Here is a 20,365-nt window from a genome sequence, read left to right as displayed (position 1 = left end):
GCTCTGGCCCGTGCGCGGACGAGGGCAGGCCGGCGACGGGCCGCAGCGGGCTCCGGCGGCGGGGATGTGGGGCGGCGGCGCGAGCCAATGGTGGAGCGCCACGTGGCGGCGGACGGGCGCGGCGGACGTGTCCGGCCGGACACGGAAATGTCCGGCGGCGCGAGAGGTGGGTGGATCTAGGGTTTCGTCCGTGATTCGAATGGGGGGAGATATATATAGGCATAGAGGGAGCTAGGAGAGTCCAAATGAGGTGCGGTTTATGGCCACGCGATCGTGATCGAACGCTCTAGATGATGGAGAGGGTTTTGGTGGGTTTTGTGCCAGCTTGGAGGGGTGTTGGGCTGCAACACAGACGAGGCCTTTTCGGTCCCTCGGTTAACCGTTGGAGTATCAAACGAAGTCCAAATGGTACGAAACTTGACAGGCGGTCTACCGGTAGTAAACCAAGGCCTCTTGGCAAGTCTCGGTCCAATCCGGAAATGTTTAATCCCCACACACGAAATAAAGCTAGAAATGGCCACCGGAGGAGAACGCAGCGCCGGAATGCAAAACGGACAACGGGGAAAATGCTCGAATGCATGAGATGAACACGTATGCAAATGCAATGCATATGATGACATGATATGAGATGCATGACAATGACAACAACACACGGAGGCAAAACCCGAACCCGAGAACATAAAATAACTTAACGCCGGAAATGGCAAGAGTTGGAGTACAAATAGGGAAAGTTACATCCGGGGTGTTACATACGGTCTCTTTTTACATCGGAAATAAGACAAAACTTATGGAACGTAAAATTACGGTGCATTGATGGTAAAATAGAGGGGGTGAAGAATAACTATTCCTCACCCAGGGAAAGTTGTGCTTTTGAAAGTATATATAAAAAATGATGTACATAGAATTTTATTCCAATCAAAAATGGATCCTGAACGAACAAAAATAGAATAGATACTGGATTCGAATTGAGTTGGCACGGTAAATGTGCACGCTTGCTCTGCAAAAGTTTGAACGAAGTGGGGAAAGTTGCAGTAACCACCCGAAACTAAAATCTGTGAGATGAAAATTACCGCCGATCCCTGACACGCAAAGCCTATCGGCATGATTTCTATAGGTTTCAATAGGGGCAGGTTTGTAATTTCACTCAAACGTGGCATAACCGCCTCTCACCCGGATTCATACACGATGGGCGCCAAAACACAGAGTCGCCTCGGTCGAAATTGACCCCCTCTCTGATTCATACACGGTGGGCGCCAAAGCAAACTCTCGTCGGCAAATATTTGGTGTATGCGAGATTACCGTCCTATCCCGAACCGACTAATACTGGTGTGATGTAGGAAATTTTAAATAGGGGATAAGTTTGTAAATTTCCTTGCACTTGAGACAAGCGCACTCTGAAGACATGGTTCCCACCTTCCTCTCTCCCTCCATTTCCCCATTCGTACTCCGTGGGCACCAAAACACCCTCTCCACCCCAGCCTCCTCCGTCCGCCACCCCATCCACCGCCGTCCTCCTCCACCATGCCAGAGTTGATACCCGACGCCGTCGGCCATTACAAGAGATCGACCTCTCTCATCCACGACTTCGGACCGGGATACTTGCATCTTGCTTCATCCCCATCATCGTCCACCTTGTTGGCGCCGCTCCTACGACCTTCTTGTCCACCGCGCCCCGCCGCCACCGTCTAGCCTCCTAGATCTGCTTCCACGCCGCCGACAACCATCGCTACCACAGCACCGTCAAATTCTTAGAAGATGCATATACTGCGCCGCACGAGAGCTGGTACTCTTTCGTATCTGCTCAACTTATTTATCGCAGAAAGAAAATAGATCGCCACTTCTTTACGCTAATTTCTTGTCAATCACTTATATATTTGTTAGTTCAAAGCAAACGTTGGTTGCGAAGTTTCCTTTTGTCCGGTTTGCACCTGCAGATTCTCCATGGCACTACACTATACTCGCAATGCTTATGGTTTCCCTTTTATATTCCACATTAGTTAAATGACAGTAGACTAAATTTCAAAATTGGGTCAGCCGATTTTTAAGAGCTCGTCGGTAAGAAGGAAGGGGCTCGAGTGGGAAAGGTGATTGTGGGGGCGGTGGTGGGGCCTCGACGAATTAAGAAAACTCAACGCGGGTGGGGGTGGGGTGGGGGTGTGGGTGGCAGAGGAACACATGCGGTGGGGGAGGTTCAGGGGAGGGCGGGGGAGTCTGGGCTAGTGGTTCGGCCGGCGGCCCACGCGGTCTTTTGAGTTGGGAAGAATTAGGGACGAGGAAGAAGAAGGGTTAGGAAACGTAGGATCTTCATCCAACCGCCTGAAATGGTCGACCGACCCAAATGCCAAAAGTCACGCGACTTGCATGCAGACATGCCTTTATATTCAGTACCATCATCATAGCTGCTTAGGACAGCTCCTGAATCCATCAAGCTAAACAACATGCCACTCGTAATACCAAACTTGTTGCTCAAATAAGAATCTAATATGATGTTGATATTACAAAAACAGGTGACGTTTAATTGGTTAGCTAATGTTCCTACTTTACTTTTGAAAAGCACGTGCACCACATATAGAGAGACAGCAGGGAGTTGCATTCTTAATCCGCTCTAGTACATCATGTGTGGGCACTATGCAACGAACATTTTATTATCCAAAATCTGCTTGCTCTTCTTTAGCATGTTCCTCTTCCGTTCTTCTTTAATAAGTACTCTCTTTGTTCCTAAATACAAGTCTTTGTATAGAGTCCACCATGGACTACATATGGAGCAAAATGAGTGAATCTACACTGTAAAATGTATCTCTATACATCTTTATGTGATCCATAGTGGAAATTTCACACCCTAGCTAGTTCATGCATTAGAGTGTGGCATCGTGTCTACTCTTCTAGAAAACTGAAATGGGGATTGCAGAACCCCCAGCACCCCCTGGAAACTGAAATGCCCTTCTAAAAAGTCCACCCTTTTTGTTTTGTGTTAGAACCCCTGACAAAATGGGTTCACATTTTTCCAGGACACATAAGGTCATTGGATTAAATCATTACTATTTGCATTTGGGCAATTTAAATCCTATAAATATTTTAAAATGCCCAAATAATCCTGAAAGTATTTTAAGGCTGTTGAGAATATTTTCAAATGTGCCTCTGAATATTTTCAGGTTTTTCCTAAATGGAATAGTATTTTTACTATTTCAAAACACAGAACAGGAATAAATAAAAAAGAAAAACAAAAGCAGAGAGCAGAGGCTTACCTGGCGCTCACCTAGCAAGCCCACCTAGCCGGCCCAGCCCAGCAACTACTCCAGCGAGCTGCTTGACTCAGCCAGGCAGGCAGGCAGGTGCTCGACGCCGGCACCAGAGCGCGCCATGCAGGTGCCCGCCGCCCTTCTTCCCCCCCCCCCCTCGCCGTTCTGCTACCCTGGGTCGGTCACCCACTCCTCCCCCGAGCTCGCAGACACACCCCTTCCTCCCCAGCTCCTCTCCCTCGCTCTCCCGCACCATGGCTGACGCTGTCGCGCCCACGCCACTGTGATAACCGCATCGGCCGTCGTTCCCGTGTCGCGTCACCGTGTCCGTTCGCTCTGTCGTCGTCGTCCACGTCGAGCAGGCTGAGCCCCATGCGCTCGCCCGCTCTGGAGTCGCCCCTGACCCCATCTTCCCCGACTCTGGCCGCCAAGATCGCCATCGTCGCCCCGTGCAGCTCCGGCCTTCCCCGAGCCCGCTTCGACGCTTGCTGCAATCGCCGTGAGCTCAGCTCCATCCTCCCCCTCTCCGTTAACTCTCTCCTGCACCGTATGCACCACACCACGTTCACCCGCACTCGCCGCCACTGAGCTCGTCGCCGACGTGACTCCGGCCACCCACTGGCCACACCACTGTGACCAACGCACTCATTGCACTCGCAGGAATCCGTAGCACTACTCCACGCGCCTCGCCGTGCCCCGTAGCCTTGGGTTCGACCTCACCCGAGCTTCGGCAGCCGCATAGCTCATCGTCGGCGACGTTTCCGGCCACCCCGAGCTCCACCACTGCCACCAAACAACGCGGCTTGCTCCCAGCTACGCATAGATGCTCTCCGCCGCCCATTTGGTCGCCGGAGCACGAAACCCGCACTGCTCCGCCGCGTCTGGCCTCACCGGTGGCTAAACGCCGACGAGTTTGACTTCGTTTAACCCTGGTTGACCCCGTGTGGGCCCAGGTTGACTCCCCCTGAGTCTATGGCAAGTGGGACCGCTCTGCTAATTAACTTAGATTAGCACTAACTAAATTTAGTTAGTTAATTAACTACTGACACACGGGTTCCACTGGTCAGGTTTGACCTGGACCAGCCCCGTTGACCACTGACGTCACCCTGACGCAATGCTGACGCAATAATTCAATTACTGGAATTATTCTTATACAGGAAATTCCAAAAAAACTACAAACTTCAAAAATTCATAACTTTTAATCTGTAACTCCAAATGCAAAGATTTATATATGAAATTTGACAAGAAAAATTCAATCTTTCCATCTGTAATGGTTTCATGCATGACAAAACACTTTAACCTCGCTGTTTAGGTGAAACAAGCAAATGCACTTATATGACTTGATGACATAAGCTTCCATTTGAACCTTTGATTCAAATAGACTCAAACCAACTTGTTTCACAATGCATTAGCCAGGACACCTCATATTGCCATGTCATAGCATGCATCATATTGTTGCATATTGCCATGTGATGATTGTGTTCTATGGTGTCTTTCGTGGTAGGTTCTGCCTCCGAGGATATTCACGAGTATCCAACTGAAGGGCAGTACCCTACTACTACTCTATCTGGCAAGCAGCCCCATTGATCATATCGACACAATCCCATGTTCTCGCTCCTGCTCTCATTTACTGCATTAAGACAACAACGTTTCAAACTGCTGTGTGTTGCGGTAGTTGAACCCTTATCCTCTGCATGACCTGTCATTGCCACAGTAACTAGATGAAACCCACTAGCATGTGTAGGAGTTGATTGAGCCATGTGTGTGTTTCCTACCTTGCTATGCCTGCTATGCTTAGAGTTGTGTCAGGTCTGGTTCATCTGGGTGATGGGCTAGAGTGAAATGATTACGTCGGTAATGTGAGGGATGTGTTGAACATGATTTGGTAAATGTATCGATGAGAGGCCATGTAGGATTACATGGTGGGTTGTTTCATTGAGGCCATCCCTAAGAACTGAGATCTGCATGCGTGATTTAAGATTAAGCTACTACCACACGTTGGGCCCTGAAATATGACTCCGCTCGACTTACTGACCCCTCTTGTCCTCTGTCCAGGAGTTGCAACTAGTTTCTGGTGTTTCTAGGTTATGTGTTGGCGGCCGTGCGTAGCGCTGACCCTAGGGGTAGGCTATGATGCGGTAGATACACTGTGGCCGGGTATACCGGGCGCCCGTTTGGCGTCTCGGGGCCCTGTACACATCGTTTGGGGCCGTTGAGGACACCCCGGCCGGATTTCCTTGCGGATGGATCCCGAATAGGCGATAAACCTGGACTAGAGACTTGTGCGGTTAGTTAGGTCATGGTCTACACCCAGGTCGGCTTTCGCTTGAAGTCTGCCGAGCACATGTCGTGTGCAGACGCTAAGTGGTGGAAATATGTGTGACGAAGTACACCCCTGCAGGGTATAAAACTATTCGAATAGTCGCGTCCACAGTAAAGGACTACTTAGTTGCCTATACAGTTCATAGACAAGTTAATGGTTACTACTAAAAGACTCAAGATAAGTGTGAGTACCGCGGATGGCCCTCTCGTAGGATGACGAGGGAGGATCCATGGTGGAGTATTGTGTTGGTGTTTAGTGGACTCATGTGTGAAAACTATTTTACAAGTGGTGTCTCATAGGATAGCTTAGCCAAGAGTCAAAGCTGGCTTGCTGCAATAAATCCACCACCTTCTTGAGAATGACCATGTATAGTAGGATCGGTTGTAAGACTTCTTGAGTACCTTTGTACTCATGTTGCTTTAATTACTGTTTTCAAACGACAACACCGCCACCTCCGATGGGTTTTACGTCGACCTCGACGTCGATGAGTGACTTGCCACCCAGGTGGTGGTTCTGGCCATGGAGGGCCCTATGTAGATAGACAGGCTTCGTCAAGCCTTCTTTCTTTCTAGTGTCTGTACTCAGACTAGTTTGCTTCCGCATGTGCTTGTATGCTTGTATGACTTGAGTGTTGGGTCATGTGACCCCTACCTATATGAACTTGTTATGTATGGCTCTCCGGAGCCTTTAAATAAAGTACTTTGAGTTGTAGAGTTTTGTTGTGATGCCATGATGTATTTAAAGATATCGAGCATATTGTGTGTATGATTGAAATGCTTGGTATGTGTGGGATCCGACAATCTAGTTGGTTATCCTTGGCAGCCTCTCTTATGGGGAAATGTAGTCTAGTGCTTCCATGAGACATAGTAGTCCGCTACAGCCCGATTCACCGGAGTCCTGCTAGCCCAACACTACTGCTCCGGACACCTGACTGGTTGACATGTGTTTCACTTCGTTCCTGTGTCTGTCCCTTCGGGGAAATGTCATGCGGTGACATCCGGACTCCTGCCTAGGCTGCTACAGCCTGGGTTCCCGGAGTCCTGTTAGCCCAGTTCTACAGACCGGATTCACACGCTGCTGACCGACATGCTCGATGTGATTCATGTATGCCTGTCCCCATAGGTTTGTGACGCTTTGGGTTTACGACTAGCCATGTCGGCCCGGGTTCTCTGTCATATGGATGCTAGCGACACTATCATATACATGAGCCAAAAGGCGCAAATGGTCCCGGGCCATGGTAAGGCGACACCCGTGGGAATACCGTGCGTGAGGCCGCAAAGTGATATGAGGTATTACCGACTAGATCGATGTGACTTGGAATCGGGGTCCTGACAGCGTTGGCATTAGAGCTGAACTGCCTGTAGGTTCATTGAGCCAAACTGGTCGATGTCGAGTCTACAAATGCTTTAGTTATATGTAGGGGAATTGATTGTGGGAGGGAACGTAAGGCTCTTTTACTCCTTTACCTTATGCCCTCTGATCTGAGTCATTCTCTTCTCATTCTACGTGGGTTAAGGACTAGGCTCTCTTCTCTCTATCAGGTTCACGTGTTACTAATCCGTAGTAACTTATAGGATTATGAGTTCAAGCCTCAATTCAGTTTCTACTACTTTTAGTATGTTGTCAGTTGAACCAGAACCTTGATATGATGTTGTTGAGTGGTTTTGCAAACTGTTGTGAATGTCTCAAATCTTTTTATGAGCATTTACAGCCGTTATGCTGTCCGATTTCTCCTAGAAAATACTAATGCCTTTGCATTATTATGTGCTTTCAGATGGCCACCCGTTCCCAGAACCAAGTGGTTCGTCTGACAAGGTGCCTCGATGTACCTGGTCACACGGCCATGTTGGTCCGAGTGATGGTCGAGGCAGGCTATCGATGGTATCCTAAATATACCGTCGAGGAGCAGTTTCGAGACTTCAACCAGAGCCAATACCTTTGTACTGTCAGGATATACCCCTCTTATCCTGGAGCCACTGAACCCCTCCACTGCTCTTATGGACTTGGGGTCACTATCGTGATGTCCGTGCAGGACGCAACTTACTCAATGATGACTATCATTCAAGCCAGAACTGCCTTGCTGCAGAACACTGATTTCCGCTACATGCCAGCCTCACTCCCTGGGGCACAGGGGTACTATCAGGCTTTGTACTATGACTCTACACATGAGGATTCACTACTCCGCACCACTGCCGAGATGCTCGAGGACAAGGACCGCGAAAATCGTGCCTTGCGAATGGAGCTCTTCAACTCTTGTTCTGACCACTGGGCCACTTTGACACGGTTTGCACCTGCCGTGCAGGCCAGATACATGGACATGAGGGACCTGTACCCCGTGCGGTCTGGGTTGCCAGATTGTATGGACTGGCGTGATGTAGGAGGCATCACCCCTCCTCGTGGTCACCGGCTGCCACCATTTGTTGGACCAAGGCCACATCCGAGTCCCTATGGCCCGCAAGCTCCACAGGACCGTCTGTTCCTAGATGATCATGTTCCGCTTCCAGGTTTTGGTGGTGACTTTTATGAGGATTACTAAGGAGCTGTCCAAGCTAGTTGTAGTTTCACTAGTACTGTCGTAGTTGTATTCTCCACAGTCATGCATGACCTGTGGGATACGACTTGGTGTGTATCATGCTCCAGAGGTGTAGAAATAATGTATAGGAGCTTGGAATGCCTCTGATGAGATGTAACGTCTTTCACCGTAGTTGTACTCTAGCCTGGGCTTTACTAAACTATGTACGGTGTGTATGACCGATGGTATATATATGGCAGTTTCTATATTACCATGTCATGCAATGAACATCTCAGCATTCCATTTTATCCATTACATTCCGCACTTCTCTGCCAAGATTGTGCCACCCTTGTCTAAACCATTGTCTTGTTTTTCCCGCAGCAACCCTGCTGCCCTGGAGCAGGGGGAAGCCAGTGCAGCTAGGGATGAGAATCTGCCTCACCCGCCTTCTCTGGCTAAAGTTATGCTGGAGGAAGAAAGAAACAAGCATGAGACTAAGCGCTTCCTAGAGTGGATTGAGCAGAACACTGCACGTCATCAGAGAAACGACTTGGTGTCAATCAATGACTTTATCAAGTTGTATCCACCAAAGTTTAATCATTCCGTCGAGCCTCTCGATGTGGATGATTGGCTTCGCAGCATCACCCATAAGCTACATTCTGCCAACGTAGCCGAAGCTGATAAGGTCACCTATGCTTCCTATCACCTCGAAGGCCCTGCTAGCCTTTGGTGGGAAAACTTTGAGGCTATGCGCCCGCTCAGCCAAATCACTACTTGGGCTGAATTCAGTGAGGCTTTCCATGAGCATCACATCCCGGAAGGTCTCATGGATTGTAAGAGTGAAGAGTTCTGCAATTTCACCCAAGGCAGACTGACTGTGGATGCATACAGCCGTGAGTTTGGAAATTTAGCACGTTATGCTCCTGAAGAGGTATCCATTGACGCTAAGAAGCAGGCAAGGTTCCGCAAGGGACTTAGCCCTGAGCTTCATTGTGATCTTCGTCTGCACGAGTGCGCCTCCTTCCAGTAGCTGGTCAATAAGGCCATCGGTGCTGAGACAGGTCAGACTAACTATGACGCTTCACGCAAGCACTCCCGTGATTTTGGTTCTTCATCCGGCTCTGGATCTCAGAAGCGCCGGGTGTGGATTCCACGCACAGCGCTGCCACCCAGGTTCACTCTGAGGCCATCCTTTGAGGCGCCTTGCCCCAACCAGCAGTTTGCACCACCTAAGGCCTATGGTGGCCCCTCTGCTAATGCTGCTCCACGCCCCAATGTTGTGACATGTTTCAAGTGTGGAGAACCGGGTCACTACAGTCGAGAGTGTCCCCAGAACAACAACCCCAACTAGTCTGGAAAGTCCGTTGGCCGTGGTAAGCCAGCGGGAAAGACATTCTACGCCAAGCCAGCCAGCACTACACGTGGCCATGTCAACTATGTCTCGGCTGAGGAGGCTCATGATGATCCTAACGTCGTCCTTGGTACGCTCCTTGTTAATTTCCATCCGGCATCTGTTCTTTTTGATACTGGAGCACCTCATTCATTCATATTTGAGAGCTATGCTCGATTGCATAACACGACATTCTGTGACATGCCCACTTCCATGGTAATTCAAACTCCGGGTTCCAAATGGCAAACTTCTAGAGTAAGCCATGGGAATGAAATCCTTGTCGATAGACTTGTCTTCCTTGCATCTTTAATAGCTCGCAAGTCCTCGGACATAAACATCATCTTAGGTATGGACTGGATGTCAGCCCATTATGCTAAGATTGATTGCTCAACTAGAACTGTCCAACTTACTCACCCATCGGGCAAGAAAGTCAATGTCTTAACTCGAGTGGCCAAGCACCAGCTTTACTCCCTAAATGCCAACACCCTTCCAGACCTTGAAGATATTCCAGTAGTCCGAGACTTCCCGGATGTCTTTCTAGAAGAACTGCCAGGTGTTCCACCTGACAGGGATGTCGAGTTCGTGATAGACCTTGTTCCAGGAACCGTGCCAATTTCTAGAAGACCCTACAAGATGGCACTCTTTGAACTAGCCGAGCTTAAGAATCAACTCGATGATTCCTTGAAAAAGGATTTCATCCGTCCTAGTTCTTCTCCTTGGGCTTGCCCCATCCTCTTCGTCAAGAAGAAGGATGGAACGGATCGGATGGTTGTAGATTACCGACCTGACAACTTGGTCACTATCAAGAACAAGTATCCGCTCCCCAGGATCAACGATCTGTATGATCAGCTCGCTGGATCCTCAGTCTTCTCCAAAATGGATTTGAGGTTGGGCTACCATCAAATCAAAGTCAAGAACGGGGACATTCCTAAAACGGCTTTTGTTACTCGTTATGGCCAATACGAGTACACCGTCATGTCCTTTAGTTTAACCAATGTCCCAGCCACCTTCTCTCGGTTAATGAACTCGATCTTCATGGAGTATTTGGATAAATTCGTCGTGGTATACCTCGATGATATACTCATCTACTCCAAGAATGAGGAAGAACATGTCGAACATCTAAGGCTGGTATTGATGAAACTTCGAGAGCATCGCCTTTATGCCAAATTCTCCAAGTGTGAATTTTGGTTGCCAGAAGTGACCTATCTAGGCCATGTATTCTCTGGTAAGGGTATTGCTGTCAATCCCGAGCGAGTTCAAGCCATCCTTGATTGGAATCCACCTGAAATGGTCAAGCAAGTTCGGAGCTTCCTTGGCTTAGCGAGCTATTGTCGCCGCTTCGTCGAGAATTTCTCCAAGGTTGCTAAACCTCTAACCGAACTCCTCAAGAAAGATAAAAAGTTCGAGTGGACCCCACAGCGCAAGTTTAGCTTTCAGGAACTGAAAAGACGCCTGACATCTGCTCCCATACTGGTACCACCAGATTTCTCCAAGGACTTTATTATCTATTGCGACGCCTCGCGACAAGGACTAGGTTGCATACACATGCAAGATCGTCAGGTAATTGCCTATGCCTCACGGCAATTACACCCACATGAGGAAAACTATCCCACACATAATCTAGAGCTTGCAGCTGTAGTACATGCACTCAAAACTTGGCGACATTACCTTCTCGGTAATCGTTGCGAGATCTTCACCGATCACCAAAGTTTGAAATATATCTTCACCCAACCAGATTTGAATCTCAGGCAAAGACGTTGGGTCGAGTTGATCTCAGATTACGACTTAGGAATAACATGCACCTCGAGAAAAGCCAATGTCATGGCTGAGGCACTAAGTCGTAAATCCTATTGTAACAATCTGATGTTACAACAAGGTCAACCACTTCTCCATGAGGAATTTCGGAAGCTTAACCTTCACATTGTTCCTCAAGGATTCCTATCCACCCTGGTGGCGAAAACTACCCTAACGGATCAGATCATCAAAGCACAGAAGGTAGACCCGGGAATCTCCCGTATTAAGAGAAACATTAAGAAAGGAGTCGCGAATTGTTTCTCCGTTGATGATCAAGGTGTCGTATTCTTTGGAAACCGCTTAGTGGTTCCCAAGGCACAAAACCTAAGGCGGCTGATTCTTAAGGAAACTCATGAATCCCCTCTCACCATTCATCCCGGTAGTACTAGAATGTATCAAGACCTACGCCAGAGGTTTTGGTGGACTAGGATGAAGTGAGAAATTGCTCAATACATTGCTAGTTGCGACGTCTTTCGTCATGTTAAAGCAGAGCATCAACAGCCTGCTGGCACCCTTCAACCTTTGGCTATTCCTGAATGGGAATGGGATAAAATCAGTATGGATTTCATTACCGGGTTTCCCAGGACCAAGAAAGGGAATAATGCTATCTTCGTCGTTGTCGATCGTCTTTCCAAAGTAGCCCACTTCCTACCTGTTTGTGAGAGTATCGCCGCTAGCCAGCTAGCTGACTTATACATCTCCCAAATAGTGTCTCTTCATGGTGTCCCATTGGAAATTAACTCAGACCGTGGAAGTCTCTTCACCTCTCGATTTTGGGAAAGTTTCCAAAATGCTATGGGAACTCGTCTCTCCTTTAGCACCGCCTTCCACCCCCAATCAAGTGGTCAAGTAGAACGAGTCAATCAAATTCTGGAGGACATGCTCTGAGATTCTGTCATCTCATTCGGAATGGGTTGGGAGAAATGCCTTCCATTCGCGGAGTTCGCTTATAACAATAGTTATCAAGCTAGCTTGGGCAAAGCTCCTTTCGAAGTTCTCTATGGACGAAAATGTCGAATGCCCCTTAACTGGTTAGAAACCGGGGAAAGACAACTCTTTGGCCCGGATATGATTCAGGAAGCAGAAGAGCAGGTTCGCGTTATTCATGAGAAATTGAAAACAGCCCAATCTCGTCAAAAGAGCCAATATGACCGCAAACATAAGCTCATGACTTATGAAGTCGGCGAGAAGGCTTACCTTCGGGTTACTCCTTTAAAGGGAACCCATCGTTTCGGCATCAAAGGAAAGTTGGCTCCTCGTTACATTGGACCCTTTCGCATTCTTGCCAAACGAGGAGAAGTTGCCTACCAATTGGAACTACCTCCGCATCTTTCCAGAGTTCACGATGTCTTCCACATTTCTCAACTCAGGCATTGCTTCGCGGATCCTATCCGTGGAGTGGACCACGAAGCGCTTGATCTCCAAGATAATCTCACATATCGGGAATATGCCGCTCATATCCTTGATCAAGCCGAGCGCACCACTCGACGCCATAACATCAAGTTTCTCAAGGTTCAATCGTCACACCATTCTGAGAAAGAAGCCACTTGGGAAAGGGAGGATCGTCTGCGACTTGAGTACCCCACCTTCTTTCCAACGGATCCTAAATCTCGGGACGAGAATCTTTTGAGTGGGGGTGAGTTGTCAGACCCTAGCTAGTTCATGCATTAGGGTGTTGCATCATGTCTACTCTTCTAGAAAACTGAAATGGGGATGGCAGAACCCCCAGCACCCCCTGGAAACAACTAGGGTTTACTAAAATCTTTTTCAATGAACCTGAAATGCCCTTCTAAAAATTCCACCCTTTTTGTTTTGGGTTAGAACCCCTGACAATATGGGTTCACATTTTTCTAGGACACATAAGGTCATTGGATTAAATCATTACTATTTGCATTTGGGCAATTTAAATCCTATAAATATTTTAAAATGCCCAGATAATCCTAAAAGTATTTTTAGGTTGTTGAGAATATTTTCAAATGTGCCTCTGAATATTTTCAGGTTTTTCCTAAATGGAATAGTATTTTTACTATTTCAAAACACAGAACAGGAATAAATAAAAAAGAAAAACAAAAGCAGAGAGCATAGGCTTACCTGGCGCTCACCTAGCAGGCCCACCTAGCCGGCCCAGCCCAGCAACCGCTCCAGCGAGCTGCTGGACTCGGCCAGGCAGGCAGGCAGGTGCTCGATGCCGGCACCAGCACGCGCCGCGCTGCTGCCCGCCGCCCTTCTTCCTCCCCTCGCCGTTCTGCTACCCTGGGTCGGTCACCCACTCCTCCCCCGAGCTCGCAGACACACCCCTTCCTCCCCAGCTCCTCTCGCTCGCTCTCCCGCACCATGGCCGACGATGTCGCGCCCACGCCACCGAGATAACCGCGTCCGCCGTCGTCCCCGTGCCGCGTCACCGTGTTTGTTTGCTCCGCCATTGTCATCCATGTTGAGCAGGCCGAGCCCCGAGCGCTCGCCTGCTCTGGAGTCGCCCCTGACCCCGTCTTCCCCAACTGCGGCCGCCGAGATCGCCATCGTCGCCCCGCTCAGCTCCGACCTTCCCCGAGCCCGCTTCGACGCTTGCTGCAATCGTCGTGAGCTCAGCTCCGTCCTCCCCCTCTCTGTTAACTCTCTCCTGCACCGTATGCACCGCACAACGTTCACCCGCACCCGCCGCCACCGAGCTCGTCATCGACATGACTCCGGCCACCCACTGGCCACATGTAACACCCTCGATGCGACTATATCTCCCACGTGTCGAGGCACGACTTAGAGGCATAATCGCATTGAAGGCATATGTCGCAAGTTAGGCAATCTTCACAACATCCCATGTAATATAGATAATAAAAGGGGAGATAACATAGTTAGCTTACACTCGCCACGTCAATCAAGGTACATAAATAACATTACATCATCCAAACACAAAGGGCCCGACTACGGCGCCAAAATAAAAGATAACCCAACATGCGAAACGGTCCCGATCACCCCCAACTGGGCACCACTACTGATCATCAGGGAAAGAAACATAGTATCATTGAGAGTCCTCGTCGAACTCCCACTTGATCTCAAGCGCGTCACCTGGAGCGGAATCATCAGGCCCTGCATCTGGTGTAATAGTAATCTGTGAGCCACAGGGACTCAGCAATCTCGCACCCTTGCGATCAAGACTATTTAAGCTTAATAGGTAAGGCAAGGTAAATATGTGGAATTGCAGCAAGCGACTAGCAAATATGGTGGCTATCCTGTTCGCAAAAGAGAGCGAGAAGAGGAGGCAAAGTGCGAGCGAGAAACTAGAGAGCAAACCTGCAGCAAGCATTACTCCAACACCGTTTCCACTTCCCGGACTCCCCCGAGAAGACGCCATCACGGTAACACACTCAGTTGATTCATTTTAATTAAGTTAAGGTTCAAGTTATCTACAACTGGATATTAACAAATTCCCATCTGCCCATAACCGTGGGCACGGCTTTCGAAAGTTCAAATCCCTGCAGGGGAGTCCCAACTTAGCCCATGACAAGCTCTCACGGTCAACGAAGGAATAGACCTCCTCCCGAGACATTCCGATCAGACTCGGTATCTCGGTTCTTCATGACACTTCGACATGTTAAAACAAATCCAGCAACACCGCCCGAATGTGCCGACAAATGCCGATAGGAGCTGCACATATCTCTTTCTCAGGGCACACTCAGATTGTCTTAGGTACGGGTAGGCCAGCCCAGAGTTGCCCCTGGTGGCCACCGGCAGCTGACAGGTGGTCCAACACTCAGAGGAGCACTGGCCCGTGGGGGTTTAAAATAAGATGACCCTCGGGCTCCGGAAACCCAAGGGAAAAAGAGGCTAGGTGGCAAATGGTAAAACCAAGGTTGGGCATTGCTGGAAAAGCTTTAATCAAGGCGAACTATCAAGGGGTTCCCATTATAACCCAACCGCGTAAGGAACGCAAAATCCGGGAACATAACACCGATATGACAGAAACTAGGGCGGCAAGAGTGGAACAAAACACTAGGCGAGAGGCCGAGCCTTCCACCCCTTACCAAGTATATAGATGCATTAAGATAACATGGCAATATAATGATATCCCAACAAGTAAATAAATGTTCCAACAAGGAACGGTCTCCAATCTTCACCTACAACTAGCAACACTATAAGAGGGGTTGAGCAAAGCGGTAACATAGCCAATCAACGGTTTGCTAGGACATGGTGGGTTAGAAGTTTGACATGGCAATTTGGGAGGCTTGAAGCAAGTGGTAGGCATCGTAGCATTGGCATAGCAAAAGAGCGAGCATCTAGTAAAGCAAAGATAGTAGTGATTTCGAGGGTATGATCATCTTGCATGCAAAGTTGTCAGAGTTGACTAGATCCTCGAAAGCAAAATCAACGGGCTCCTCGTTAGTGAACTCGTCTCCCATCTCTACCCAAACAAGAAAAACAAGCAAACGGAACACAATCAACCACGTGCAAGGCTCAAACAATATGATGCAAACATGGTATGCTATGCGGGATGCGATGCGGGATGCATATGCAAGATTTGACAAGGGATGCATGAACCTGGCCTCAACTAGGGAATCCAAGTGCTCCACTGGAAAGATGAGATGAAAACGTTTGAAAACGATATAAAGAACGCCGGAATCGGAGTTACGGTTTGGAAATGGCAAGCGTTTCAAATATGACACCGGTCTGCGGTTTATGGCAAGTAGCCATCTAAATGCGACAAGATAAACATGCTACAACATTCAAACATGGCATCAAAATACATGGAAGGGATGCATTAATGATGCTTAACAAAAGTCTAGCACTGAGCTACGGCCAATTCATCCATTAACAGGTTCAAATAAGCATGGCAAAAATGCATATGGTAAACAGATCTCAGACTTAGTGAAATTAACACTTGTCTGGAATTTCAGATCAGATAGCACTCTTCGGAGCAACAAAACTACATGCTACAGGACCTGAACATGGCAAAGTAAAGCCTGGCATGTAGCTACTCAAAGATCTTAACAAAAGTCCCTTAGTGACCTTCTGCCAAAAGGGATCAGAAAATACAATTGCAAGCATGTGAACATGGCAAAAACATAATCAGTTCTCAGACTTAGTGAAAACTGGAGCATGCTGAAAACAAATATCAAGTAGGCATGTTTATGAGCTCGATACACTCACCACAGAGCAAGTCATGATAATCTAAGCATACACCCATCAAGAATACACAAAATGCAAGCTAGACATGGCACGAACAATAGCATAGCATGCACGGATCAACTACAACATCCTCGCCAAAATTGCTAACAAGTAGACAATCTGCCCAGATACACGAAGTAGCAAAAGTAGAGCTCGATTGACTCAATCTAGGGTGCTCCATAATTGCAAACAAAGACATGGATGGATAGAGCACTACAATATTAACAAAACATCCTTACTAATCATCCTCAAAAGAGGCACGGATCACTAGGAAACAACATGAACATATGGCCATATGAGATAAACAGCTCAAGGACTTAGTGGAAATGCTAAGTCCCTGAAATCAGCATTACCAAATGCCTCACTTTGCAAGCTTGTGCTAGTCACCACACACATCACAAAAATACATGGGTTGCACCTCTGGAAAGATGGCAAAACCCTTAACAAAACATATGTAGAGCTCACGGGCATATCATGCACACAATAATCATGGCAAAAATGACAAATAACTAAATGGAGCAGCACATCTAACAAATATCTCAAGTAGCCCTCTTCTAACAGCATTTCGGACATCAAGATGAACTCAAATGAAAATGATGCAGTGGAATGAAATGATGTACTCTCTGAGGCGAACATTTTGATATGCTATATGCCCAAAACGGAGCTACGGATGCAAAGTTATAGCACGATGAACAGCAACATATGGATCTGAGATTTTTAGGACTTAGAAGAAAATTCCACCTCGCGGTTAGGGTTTACTGTAGCTATCAGATCTGGATCGCGGCGTGCTTCCCGAGGTTCATCCGAAAACGGAGGTGGCCGGAGAGGGGATGATGCGGCGAGGTGCTCCCGGGCCGGATCCGGCCGGCGGGGAGCCGGAGGGCGGCGAGGAAGGTGCGGGCGGCCGTTGGGGAGCGCGGCAAGGGCCGGGTCGGGCGCCCCTGCGCCGGCCGGCGTCGGACGGCAGGGAAGAGGCGGAGGTCGGCGATGGAGCACGGCGGTGCTGTGGCGGTGGCAGCCGGCTCCCGGGCGGCATGGAGCTTCGGGCCCGCGGGGGCCCTACACTGGCCGAGCGGGCCGGCACGCGGGTGGAGGCGCGGTGACTGGGTGAATAGGGAGGCGCCACATGGCGCGGACAGGCGGAGTGGACGTGTCCCGCCGGACGGAAAAGTGTCCGCCGGCGCGTGGAGACGAAGGAGACTAGGGTTTCGGGGGAAGGAGAAGGAGAATTTCGGAGGGGGTCTTTATATAGGCATAGGAGGAGGTAGGAGAGTCCAAATGAGGTGCGGTTTACGGCCACGCGATCGTGATCGAACGCTCTAGATGATGGAGAGGGTTTTGGTGGGTTTTGGGCCATCTTGGAGGGGTGTTGGGCTGCAACACACACGAGGCCTTTTCGGTCCCTCGGTTAACCGTTGGAGCATCAAACGAAGTCCAAATGATACGAAACTTCATAGGCAGTCTACCGGTAGTAAACCAAGGCCGCTTGGCAAGTCTCGGTCCAATCCGGAAATGCTTAATCCCCACACACGAAAGAAAGGTAGAAATGACCACCGGAGGAGAACGAAGCGCCGAAATGCAAAACGTACAACGGGGAAAATGCTCGAATGCAAGAGATGAACACGTATGAAAATGCAATGCACATGATGACATGATATGAGATGCATGACAACGATAACAACACACGGAGACAAAAACCCGAACCCGAGAAAATAAAATAACTTAAGGCCGGAAACGACAAGAGTTGGAATACATATTGGGAAAGTCATATCCGGGGTGTTACAACACTCCACCACTACGAAAGGATCTCGTCCCGAGATCTAGGACTGAAAGAACGCCAGGTACTCAGAACGGAGTGATCCTCGTGTTCCCAGGTAGCTTCACGGTCGGAATGGTGTGACCACTTAACTTTGAGGAATTTGATTGACTTGTTGCGAGTCTTGCGTTCAGTCTCTTCAAGAATAGCAACTGGGTGCTCACGATAAGAGAGATCTTCTTGGAGCTCAATGTCCTCGAAGTTGACAGTGCGGTCAGGAGTCTTGAAGCACTTTCGAAGCTGAGAGACATGGAACACGTCATGAACATTTGCAAAGTTTGAAGGAAGCTCGAGTTGATAGGCGAGATCGCCTCTCTTGCTGACAATCTTGAAAGGTCCCATGTATTTGGGGGCAAGCTTCCCTTTGATACCGAAGCGACGAGTACCTTTCATAGGAGAGACGCGGAGGTAAACATGATCTCTGATCTCGAAAGCCAAATCACGGTGCTTACTGTCATAGTAGCTCTTCTGACGGGATTGGGCTGCTTTGAGGTTATCTCGAATGACTTTGCACATTTCCTCTGCCTCTATGATTAAGTCATTACCCAAAAGCTGACGTTCACCGGTTTCAGACCAGTTGAGAGGGGTACGGCACTTCCTGCCATACAGAATTTCAAATGGGGCCTTGCCCAAACTTGCTTGAAAACTGTTGTTGTAGGAGAATTCAGCATAAGGAAGACAATCCTCCCACTTCATACCGAAGGAGATCACACAAGCCCTGAGGATATCTTCAAGAATCTGGTTGACACGCTCGACTTGACCGCTAGTTTGAGGATGGAAAGCTGTGCTGAAGCGGATGTTGGTGCCCATGGACTTCTAAAAAGAATCCCAAAACTTAGAGGTAAAGATGCTGCCATGGTCTGAAGAGATCACTTGTGGAATACCGTGCAGAGAGACAATTCGAGAGGTATAGAGTTCCGCCAATTGAGATGCAGTGATTGACTCTTTGATAGGAAGAAAGTGAGCCACTTTGGTGAGTTTGTCGATGACAACGAATATAGCATCATTGCCACGTTTGGACTTTGGAAACCCAGTCACGAAGTCCATCTCAATGTGGTCAAACTTCCATTCTGGAATGGCAAGAGGTTGGAGGAGACCAGCTGGCCTTTGGTGTTCTGCCTTCACTCTTCTGCAGACATCACACTCATTCACGAATTGAGCAATCTCGGCTTCATTCGAGTCCACCAATAAGCCTGCTTGAGGTCCTGATACATCTTCGTGCTCCCAGGGTGGATGGACAGGAGAGAATTGTGAGCCTCGTTCATGATCACTTTACGGAGATCACCTTTGGGCACAACAATACGATCCTCGAAGAAGAGGGTGTCCTTGTCATCAAGGAGGTAGCACTTGTACTTGGGTTGACTCTTGGCAATCCCAATCTTCACCTTTTTCACCATAGCATCAAGAAGCTGAGCTTGGCGAATCTGGTCTTCCAAGGTAGGAGAGACTTGAAGGTTGGTGTTGGGGATATTACTACTAGGCGTAAACCGGCCAGGACAAGCCGGGTAAACTTCATCAGTAGTTGAGTGTGATAAAAGCCCATGAGGGCAGATGAGGGCTAAAGGCCCATAATCAGTTTAAGGCCTATAGCTATAAACCGGCGTCGGTATGTAACTTGCGTTATAAGTTAGGAATAGTGGAGACCGAACCGGACGCATCTATGAGCCGGTATCGGGACTCTGTAAACCGACGGGCGTCACCCATGTATATAAGGGGACGACCCGACGGCGGTTCAAGGACAGACAACAACTCGAGACATAGGCGAAGCTTATTTGCTCCCTAGTCATCGAAACACCCATCAATTTCATCACAACTAGAAGTAGGCTTTTACCTTCATTGAAGGGGCCGAACTAGTATAAACTCTCTTGCGTCCTTGTGTCCGCTTTAACCCCTTCAAGCTAACCCGTTGCGATGGCTCCATGACTAAGTCCTTTCTCTAGGACATCTGCCGTGACAAAACCACGACAGTTGGCGCCCACCGTGGGGCTATCGCACGATGGTTTCCGGTTCTTGGAGGGCCGCTTTGAAGGACTCGAGGGCTACGCTGTAGGCCGGATGACTAAGAGTCGTCGCGGCAAACTCTACATCGACGACGCAGGCTAGCGCCCCGAGGCCGGCTCAATTGAGTACG

The sequence above is a fragment of the Triticum dicoccoides genome, chromosome 4A (genome assembly GCF_002162155.2).
Source record: "Triticum dicoccoides isolate Atlit2015 ecotype Zavitan chromosome 4A, WEW_v2.0, whole genome shotgun sequence".
In the NCBI taxonomy this organism is placed as follows: domain Eukaryota; kingdom Viridiplantae; phylum Streptophyta; class Magnoliopsida; order Poales; family Poaceae; genus Triticum; species Triticum dicoccoides.
This window is presented reverse-complemented; position numbering follows the sequence as displayed.